Raw genomic sequence first — 10,323 nt, 5'->3', positions numbered from 1 at the left:
CGATAACTATCCATATACATTACACTTAATCACTAACACACTAACACTAACCACACAGTCCCCCACAGTCCAGTCCACCATAGCAGGCGCAGGTGACGATGAACATGTGAAATGAAATGCCTCTGACAGAAATGTTAAATTTTGTCCTACCAGGTTCCCATTGAAGCATATGGACTAGAGGCGATTGGTAGCGCTCCCCTCAGACGAAGGCAAAGCCAACCAAGACGAATTCACGCAAACAAGCAGGCACAGGACAGCACATACATCCAGGAGAAACTGTAAATCCAAGGCGGTGGTAGAGTGTGTGAAGAGCAGAAACAAAACTGATAGGTGATCGCGATTCCCTTGGCATCTTATTGGCTCCTTTTTTAAAGGGCCCGCCTGATCAACCTTCTTCTCAGCCCTCTGAATCTGCTCAATAAGGTTATATACTGCCGGGGCTGCTGGGAGATATAATCAATTTCAAGTAGCACTGCTACACAGTCGCCATCAGTGAGGAGCTTGTTTTTTATCCCTTCCTCCCTTGTCCCGAGTCTTCTGGTGTTCTTCCCACGACGTGTTATGTTTACTGGCGGCTCTGCAAGTGGACATGTGACCGATAAATGAACTGGCACCCCATCCAGGATTGGTTTCTGCGCTGCATCTGATGCTGCTATGGCAGGCACCAGCCCCTGCCACCAGTTAACAGATTATTTTAACACATCTTTCCTTTACAAATTTATTAAAAGGTGGCATCACGAGATTATACTTCCAGAATAATCTTCTTCCTCTGCTCATTCTCTCATCCTTGTACTATAAATGCTCCCACCAGTCTGTGCATGCCATGTATGTTTTTACAATGCCACAATGCACTCAGAGTTCTCGCCATTTGTGTTCTACAGGCATTCTGGCTGGCACCAAGCACCACAAGTTATTGAAGTACATCAGCCACCTCACAAACATGCCCAAATGGAACAAACTCCAGTGCCTATGACTGGGTCATTGTCTAGTTTATATAGTGCCTTTCACGTTGAGTTCTGTGAATAGAAGATAAGGATATATTAGATAACAACAATGGATGACATAACAATTCCAGGTCTGTTTAATTCAATTCAGGGGCGCAGTGGTGCTGGAGCCGATCATGGCAGCTCAATATGCAGGGTAGGAAACTGCATTGGACAGGGCATCGGCCCATCAGAGGACCCCATCACACACATACACACGCTGGGACCAATATAGAGTCACGATTTCACCTTCACTGTATGTCTTTGGGGATGTGGAGAACATGCGATCTCCAACCTGGCACAGGATTCAAAAACAGGATGTTGGATCTGTGAGGCTTCCATATTCACTCAACAACAACCAGTGAGAAGATCAAATTATAAAGATGACTGAAATAAAAAAGTAAGACTGGGCAATGTGAAACACACCAAGAAGAGCCTTCAAATGACCTTCGATCAAAGCAGAATGAACAGCAAAATGAGTGTAGAACGACAATGGACAAGCACCAGCATGGCAGATCCAGGAGGAGTCCTTCGAAAGGGAAGCTCTGCAGGAGGACGGCGAAAAGGAGGGAGGGGTCTTCAGAAGAAAACAAGACTAGGGTGCTCCTGAAGTCGGGACAGAGCTTCCAGGCCCAGTTCAAATTAAACATGGTGACACAAATTCATATTTGCTAACGTTACCCAGACATTTATGTCGATTTTAAGATAATTCTACTCAGGCTGGACTGGTTTGCATCTTGTCCCCAGTACTGCTGAAGGAGGCTCCAGCTCTCCTCGACCCTGACATGGGTTGGTCAGATGACGGGATACGAGGACTGAAGGGTGTGAAACAGCATTGCTACTCCCCTTGCACTGAATTTTGGCAGGTCGGCATGAAAATAAAGTTCAGATTTTTACTGAAAAGTATGACGTGGGGCCTCATGCATAACGCAGTGCGAAAAATTCACACTATAACATGGCGTACGGAAAAAAGCAGAAATGTGCTTGCGCACAAAAAAATCCAGATGCATAAATCTGTGTGAACACCAACTTCCACGTTCTTCCGCTCCATAAATCCCGGTCAGCATGAAAAGTAATGCACGTGCACGCGCCTGCTGCCCCGCCCCAACTCCTCCCAGAATTACGCCTCTTTGAATATGCAAATCAATATAAATAGCCCTTAAGCTCAGCGTTCTGTGAAAAGGCAAAAGGAAAAGCACGGGAGAAATAGAAGAATTTCAGCAAATACCAAGTGAAGGCAAAGGAAAAACGTACTATTTGTTGGTTTAAACAGTGGTATAAACAACAAAAGGAAGTTGATCAAGGGACATAGTGTCGGAGAAACTCGAAAGCTCAAGTTCACAAAGTCGCACAGTGCCTGAAATAAAAAAGAAGTTGTCACATATCAAAGTCGCTGTGAAAAGGTGAGTCGTAGCCCACCATCTGACTGTCATATGAAAGTTATTAGGGTACAGAGAAAAAAAATAGGCACACAGTGGGAAAAAAGCACGAAATGTCAACTTTAATCTCGAAATTTCCACTTTAATCACGTAGTTTATTTTGTCATTAAAATAGAACATCATAAACTTCATCTTAAAATTGCTTAATTTACTAGTTTCTCAATCCCATCATAACTAAAGTAGCATGTTAAATGCTTTGTTTTGTATTTGATCTTCTATGTGCTCTATGTGTGTGAATCACTATGTGCTTCTTAAATGGGCTTTCTCTTCCTCCGACAGGACACAGAACCCATTACATTCGTGATATTACAGCTCACTGAAAAAATAATTAAAATACTGAGGTGTATACGTGATATCATTTTCATGATGATAGGAGTTAAAGCATGTTATTAAACATGGGAACATGGTGGCGCAGTGAATGTTCATGTCTTACACAAGATGCTTGCTGCGCCATGCGTGACCTTCGATGAAATACTTTATTGTAGCAGTACTGTCTCTTTCAAACGTACTAACCCCCAATTCCTGTCCTTACTTTTCTTTCTCCAAATACCCAATCGCCACACAATCAGCTCTGTAATAGACGTGAAGCCATCTGTAAGCTTAGAACGACGATTCTTCAAAACGTTTAAGGAACATTGAAATATCTTCGTAGTATGTCTTTAATTATTCTATCCATCTATCCTTCCAGTGTTGCACCAGCACCATCAAGAATACAGCGAAAGGCAGGAACAATCCGTGAACAGGGCACCAGCTCCTCGCTAGTGCTGTAGCACCGTGTCCTCACATGTTTAATTATTAACAATATAGATTGTTTAAATGAAGTTAAAGTTTTATCTGTATAATATAAGAAACATATTTTACTGCATTTCATCTTAAAAATGATATCGTCATCATATGTAAATACGCGCTTTATAAAGTGGCTCAGGTTGTGCAATATTATAACTGTATCTCAGGTCTACAGTGAGGTAACTGTACTTATAAGTACAAACAGTTCTACAAGGAGCACTTGATGGACTGATTGAGTGAGTTTAGAGTTCTTGAGATGAAACTGTTTCTGAACCGCGAAGTCCGTACAGGAAAGGCTCTGAAGCGTTTGTCATATGAAAACAGTTCAATAGAAAGCATGGCAGAGGAAGCGTGTGCTTGATGCTGTATCCTGATAATTCTCTTTCCGATCAGCTGCTGTACAGCTGTGATTCACCATTCAGTTACAGTGATATAAATACTCCGAGTGGTGCAGTGAGAGTAATATGGAAAAAGATGATCTGCTGTGGCAACACCTAACAGGAGCAGCTGAAAGAAGAAGAAGAAGGTGCAGTGAGAGTAACAACGCTAAAGCAGTTATGGTATTTAGAATACTTTGGCCATTCCCTGGACCATTGTATTGTTACAGGTTAATTACAATCAGATGCCTTAAACTAATAAACAATATGCAGTTAGTTTCAGTGTATTTATAAAGCCGTGTCAGGAATGTGGATCTAAAAAAGAAAGGGAAACTACACTGGAGCAGTAGCACTGCTTTGACGCTGGGTGCCGCCAGTTTGCAAAACCGAGCGGAGAACTTTTGTACACCAAGGTTGGAGCTACCGTGAAAATGTGCGTGGCTTTATGCCAAGTTTAGGTTTTATACATCGTGATTTGAGCGTGGAAACGTTCGTACGCAACATGTTTGTGCATACGCATCATCTATACATGAGGCCCCTGGTGATTAAGTCAAGTCTTTGTTAAAGAACATCAATGCAGCGCTGCCTGTTCATCCTCCTTATTCCTGAGCCTCATGTTGTCCATTATGGGATCACAGGGAAATTACCTGGCACCCGGACTGGACGCCACTTTACCTCTCTCTGTTACAAGAACCAGCTTTATTTATTATTATTATTTAATAATTAATTAATTATTATTATTAATAATAATTATAACTAGGAGACTTTGCCCCCCCCACTCACTTCATTCGCCAACCCCCGGGCCTGCTCTACACGCTGGCCCCTTTGCAGTTCTGTACGCTCGTGTTTGGGGACCAGATGTACAATTTAAACAGATTGTTATTTTCATGGGAATTGTTACATATGCATAATAGAACTATTTTACATTACAGCCAGTAATTAACCATATTAAAAAATAGTAAAACGCAATAATTTGAAAGTAAATTATGTTTCATGTTGCGTTAGAGGTATTTATTGAGTAATACAATTTCATTCTGTTTGGCTTTGAAATTAACACACAAATACTTTTTAAACTTACACTTTTACTGTAAAACTTCAGTAAAAACAATTTTTTTAATTAACTTTTCATCAATAACGCATTGAATTTTGATTCTGTGTTTGGACTTCCATTGTGACAGCGCAATGTATAACTGGCCGTGAGTGAATTTCGTTTCTTACTCGCTATTATATAAAACGAGTTTTTCTAATTGTTTGGCTCTGTGATTTGTTAATTCTCTTTGCAAAGGCAATTCTAACGGGAAACTGTTAGCGTTTTAATACGAATGGTATATCAAGATCTCCTTTGGTGTCTAATGTTATCCCCTGAAGATGTACTACATTACCTTTCTTGGATACATCCTTCTTTCTACAGTAATTCGGGTGTTGGAAGACCGCATGGTGTTAATGGTTGTAGATATTCTACGGGATATTGTAAGTTGATGTTTTCATCTTCCGCACCATCACCATCAACTGCTTCTAATGATACACATTTAACCAATTTGCCATGTAACCAATTGACATTTTTTCTGTTAATTCGTTTGACTTCATCATTTCTCTGTGCCAGGATTGCCCGTGTACTCATTTTTTCTGTTGATAACCCTTCAGGATGAAACTCTTCAATAAGATTTGGACATAATATGTCTTCTTTAATTGGGAACTAAAAGTGAGGAAAACATTAAAATTCATAAGAGCTGAGAGATCAGGAACTGTGTCTGACAAAAGCATTCACACGAATGAGAGGTGAGAGGACCGTGGGTGTGTTTGAAAGTGATTGAGAGGAGGGCAGGACTTGAAAAAATCTCTTCAAAGAAATTTCATCTTGTCGCAGGATTTTTTTTTATATAATAGAGAGAGATAATAATAATAATTATTATTATTATTCATTTGTTCATTCATTTTCCAGCTCCACTTCTTCCAATAGGGTGGCATGGTGGCGCAGTAAGGAGAACAAGGTTTGCGTCTCCCGTGTCTTCCATGTGTTTGTGTGTTCTTGGTGAGTTTCCTCCCACAGTCTAAAGACATGCAGGTTAGGTGAATTGGCCGTCCTAAATAGGCCATATTAGGGGGTGTGTGCGTTTGCCCTGCGATGGACTGGCGCCCCGTCCTCCATGCTAGCTGGTAGGCTCCAGTATCCCAGGCACCCTGGTCTGCATTAAGCTGGCTAGAAAATGACAGAAGTCCTTCTAATACTGGAGGTGCAGGCAGACAGACAGCAATCACAGGCCACACACACCGACTCACCATCAGAGACGTCAGACTCCATTTGAATGTGGCAGGAAAGCTGAATATCAGAAGTAAACTCCCACAGACGCGGGAAAAACGTTCAGCCTGTATCTAGAACTCCGGAGCGGCGAGGTGAGAAAGCTGGCCAGGGCATCCCTGGGCTGCACCGTGAAGAATCAATTAGACGAAGAGTGGCTCCTGTGACCTGACTTCATGGATAGTTTACAGAAGGATGCAGTTGATTGATGAGAATGCTTTTCCCTCACAATAGTGTAATTCCATCCCCAGCCACCCTAAGTCCCCACAGAATGTTACCATTTTGACGGCCAATATTTCAAACTCCCATCCTTCACATTGTTTATGTAAAAGGCCGGCTGTGCTTTTGGCACTCCAATCCACTGAAGATTTGTGCGTGTTTTAAAGAGGCACAACCAAGATGGTGCTGAGAGTAAACCTTCCTAGCAAAGCAGAGCACTAGCAGAAACAGAATGGCTCCATGCCTGGCTTGCTAGGGGATGGTGGACTTGAACTCCAGAAGTAAAATCTCCATAGACACCAGAGCAGGAGAAGAAAAGAGACAGGAGTACTGTGGACAGGAACTGAGCAGATTTGATGAAGATGTTAGATGATAACCAACCCAGCAGCAGCAACATCTCCTAAGTGAGTGACTTAAACTACTAAGAGCGGAGAATAGCAGACTTGGGGGAAGCACAACGTTTCTGGTTGGAAACCTGGGACCAGAATTTACATCAAAAGTGACAGACCAACAAAGACCTGCAGTTGGTCAGTATGCTCTCACTTTGCTGACTGGGAGCAATGGGATTGTACTGCTCCTTTAAGAAAATGAGAACCTGGAAGGGTACGGCGGTGACCTGACCCTTCAGAGGATAAGTTTGGAGTTTTTTTCAAATTGAAGTTGCTTCTTCACAAACATGGTATTTATGCAGTTGCCATACAAAATGGTTTTCTATAACACAGAGCCTGTCCTGGTGTTTTATAATGGAAGCCATGGGATACGGGGCCCGACCGGAAAAGAAAAGCCTTAAACCTTACCGAACATGTCCACTCTGAAGCAGCAAAGGCTTGATATACGTAAGAAAACATGCCCTCCATGTTTCAGACACATGTTTGAGAGAACAAAAGGGATATGTAAATAACCTTTTTATTGCCAATTCCTGGTACTATTTCTCTTAACTCTTTGAGGGCTGAATATTTTTTCCAAAAAGCAATGGTTTCACTCAGAAGTCAACATAAAACGTCTGTTGCTGCATGCTGTGGCTATCAGTTTGCCAAGAATGTGCGGCTTACTTGCTGCCAGGCTGTCTTTGTGTGGCTGGGACACGGTCGTAGTGCATTACAATCTGGTTTCTACCTCTTATCATTGTTAAGTGGCTGTCCTCCCTGGCGAACATTGTCAGTACCACGACTAGCTGGGAAACAATCAGCTGAAGCTGGAACTTCACATTCATCTTCGATCGCTTGTATCAAAAACTTTAGTACGACAAGTCCTAGTCCAGTTCAGAGATAATAGGCAACAACGTCGTCCACAGAGTATTTTGCTTTACACATTCGCTTTTATCTCTCGCCAGATGTCAGTGCCATTTTTGCCGTTGTGTACGCCTTGCTACTCACAAGAGTGCAGAGAATCCCTGTCAAACCAATGAATCTAACTTTCCTTCTAGCAATGAGAGTCCAACTAAAATGTAATGGTGGGTTTTGTCACAGTTTACAGTTGATTACCATCGTCAACTTTTGACAAAAGTCAACATCAGCCCTGAAAGAGTTAAGGTAAGGAAACGTAAGGATAAGGAAAGACTCCACCGGTCACAGCAGCGCTCCGTCAATCAGGAGTTTATGGCAGAGGAGTTAATCATATGACAGTTTAGATCAGGGGTCGCTAACTCCAGTCCTGCAGGACCACCGTTGCTGCAGGTTTTCATTCTAACCCTTTTTTTAATGAGTGTCCTGTTTGTGCTGCTAATTAACTTCTTGTGAATTCATTTTAATTGAAATGCTTTTTTAAGATTTGTTCCCCTGAGTTGCTTCATTTCTTTTGTTAAATGAAGTGAAGTGAGTGAGCCAACAGAAGACCAAGTAAGTGAGGGCCTCAAACTCCAACCAATTTCACTCTAACCAGTTGCTTAATGAGGTGCCAATTCTTGTCGTTCATTAAACTCCTTCTTTAATTCCGTGGCTTGTTGCTGCTCTCGTGGTACATTAGCAGACATTTCCAAAATTGTTGAATTTCTCTTTTCTAAGAGCTCTGCTAAAATGTTTTGGGGACCTGAGCAGACCAACATTCCTGAGACCTTCATCGTTCTTTATTTTCAGATATTGTGTGATGGACACCAGTTGTGTTGGTTCATTTTGTGTCTCATTATTATTTGTCTGCTAATTAAGGAAAAAGAAACAATGAAGGGGTTTGAGTCTTCAAGAGCAAGTCAAGGAAAATGAATTCAAAAGAAGTGAATTAGTGGCAAAAACAGGTCACTCATTAAGAAAAGAGTTAGAATGAAAACCTGCAGCCACGGTGGACCTCCAGGACTGGAGTTGGAGACCCCTGGTTTAGATCAGCCACCACGCGGTTCAGAAACAGTTTCATCCCAAGAACTCTAAACGCACTCAATCAGTCCATCAAGTGCTCCTTGTAGAACTGTTTGTATTTATAAGTACAATTACCTCACTGTAAACTTGCGATACAGTTATAATATTGCACAACCTGAGCCATTTTATAAAACGCGTATTTACATATTGATGACGATATCATTTTTAAAATGAAATGCAGCAAAATATGTTTATTATATTATACAGATAAAACTTTAACTTCATTTAAATAATCTATATTGTTAATAATTAAACATGTGAGGACACGGTGCAGCAGCGCTAGCGAGGAGCTGGTGCTCCGTTCACGGATTATTCCTGCCTCGCACTGTACTCTTGATGGTGCTGACGCGACACTGGAAAGATAGACGGATATAATAATTAAACACGTACTACGAAGATATTTCAATGTTCCTTAAAAGTTTTGAAGAATCGACGTTCCAAGCTTACAGATGGCTTCACATCTATTACAGAGCTGATTGTGTGGCGATGGGGTATTTGGAGAAAGAAAAGTAAGGACAGGAATTAGAGGTTAGTACGTTTGAAAGAGACAGTACTGCTACAATAAAGTATTTCATCGAAGGTTGCGCACGGCGCAGCAAACATCTTGCGTGAGACAGGAACAATCACTGTGCCACCGTGTTCCCATGTTTAATAACGTGCTTTAACTCCTATCATCATGAAAAAGATATCACGTATATATCTCAGTATTTTAATTATTCAGAGAGCTGTAATATCACGAATGTAATGGATTCTGTGTCCTGTCGGAGGAAGAGAAAGCCCATTTAAGAAGCACATAGTGATTCACACACATAGAGCACATAGAAGATCAAATACAGAACAAAGCATTTAACGTGCTACTTTAGTTATGATGGGATTGAGAAACTAGTAAATTAAACAATTTTAAGATGAAATTTATGATGTTCTACTTTAATGGTGGAAATTTTCAAGATTAAAGTTGACATTTCGTGCTTTTTTCCCACTGTGTGCCTTTTTTTGTTTCTCTGTACCCTAATAAGCTTTCATATGACACTCAGACGGTGAGCTACTACTCGCCTTTTCACGGCGACTTTGATATGTGACAACTTCTTTTTTATGTTGGCACTGTGTAACTTTGTGAACCTGAGCTTTCGAGTTTCTCCAACACACTATGTCACTCGATCAACTTCCTTTTGTTCTTTATATCACTGTTTAAACCAACTAATAGTACGTTTTTCCTTTGCCTCCACTTGGTATTTGCTGAAATTCTTCTATTTTCCCCCATGCTTTTGCCATTGCCTTTTCACAGAACGCTGAGCTTAAGGGCTATTTATATTGATTTGCATATTCAAAGAGGCGTAATTCTGGGAGGAGTTTGGGGCAGGGCAGCAGGCGCGTGCACGTGCGTTACTTTTCACGCTGACTGGGATTTATGGAGCAAAAGAACATGGAAGTTGATTTATGCATCTGGATTTTTTTGTGCGTATGAACATTTCCAATTTTGTCCATATTCCATGTTATAGTGAGAATTCTACGCACGGTGTTATACATGAGGCCCCAGAACTGGAGTTGGAGACCCCTGGTTTAGAGGACTCTCAGAGCATGAGGAAGAAGATCTGGTCTGATGAAGACCTGGCACTGCTCATCACCTGCCTAACCCCATCCTTATGGTGAAGCATTGTGGTGGCACCATCATGCCATGGGAGTCAGGGACAGGGGGACTGCTCAGAATTGAGGGAAGGATGAACGCAGCCAAATACAGAGAGGTCCTTGAAGAAAACCTGCCCCATAGTGCATAAGATCTCAAGCCCGGAGTTGGGTGGCTCAACTTTCAGCACGACAATGACATGTAGCATATATTATCAAGACAACAATAGGGTGGCTTGGAGACAAGTC

The sequence above is a fragment of the Erpetoichthys calabaricus genome, chromosome 14 (genome assembly GCF_900747795.2).
Source record: "Erpetoichthys calabaricus chromosome 14, fErpCal1.3, whole genome shotgun sequence".
Lineage (NCBI taxonomy): Eukaryota > Metazoa > Chordata > Cladistia > Polypteriformes > Polypteridae > Erpetoichthys > Erpetoichthys calabaricus.
This window is presented reverse-complemented; position numbering follows the sequence as displayed.